Source organism: Otolemur garnettii, unplaced genomic scaffold (assembly GCF_000181295.1).
Source record: "Otolemur garnettii isolate 467f Iridium unplaced genomic scaffold, OtoGar3 scaffold00025, whole genome shotgun sequence".
In the NCBI taxonomy this organism is placed as follows: Eukaryota; Metazoa; Chordata; class Mammalia; order Primates; family Galagidae; genus Otolemur; species Otolemur garnettii.
The window spans coordinates 6,497,581-6,498,380 of record NW_003852420.1 but is presented as its reverse complement, the minus strand read 5'-3'; positions in this window follow the sequence as shown (position 1 = coordinate 6,498,380).

Sequence of the window (800 nt, the reverse complement as noted above, 5' to 3'; positions counted from 1 at the left end):
TCAAAGCTCAAAAAGCAAGAGGTTGTCTTAGGGAGAAGGAAGAAGATACTGTCTAGGAAAACAGCAATAAGGGGCAAACACACACACATACACACACATCTTCAGACCCTGGGGGAGGAGTTAGGAGGTTACAGTCCCTTGACAGAGCTGCACAGAAAGCCGTGTCCCTTCCCTTTGTATGAGATCCCTTTATAGATCTGAGTTAGAGCAGGCACGGGAAGGGCATTTGCAGAGAAGAGGTTGAGAGCGTTTGGGGAATTGTGCTGACTTAGACCATGAATCCCAGAAGGTAAGACTGGGAGATAATATCTTCACAGGGGTTTTCAGAGCTGCCTGAGGAGGACCTGAGGGCCTGGGATCCCTGGGGTTCCTGACATAGGTAGGAATAAAGGACACAGGAGAATATTCTGGATAGGTCCCAGCTGGCGGTAGTGAGGCTGTGAGTGCTGAGAAGTAGACGTGGGCAGGGGGCGTCTTGCCAGTAGCACGCTGCATTCTGGGTCCTGTTTTTTCCTTCATAGGTGGGGATATAAAAGCTGGAAGGAGGGCAGTTGTCTCCCCAAGCTCCCTCCAGCTATGCTACCCTATATTTCAAAATTGATCTTTAAAACAGTTCTATGACACTTGTTTGGCATCAAATTTTGCTTCTCAAAATATTCACTTTTTGCAACTTCTGGCCATTGTCAAAATCACTTTCGACACCCTCATGATATCTTCCTATGACAAGACAGAGAAAAAATACACTGCCTTCCATCTGTTCCAAGCTGCTGTAAACAACAAGACGGCAACTGCGGCCCAAG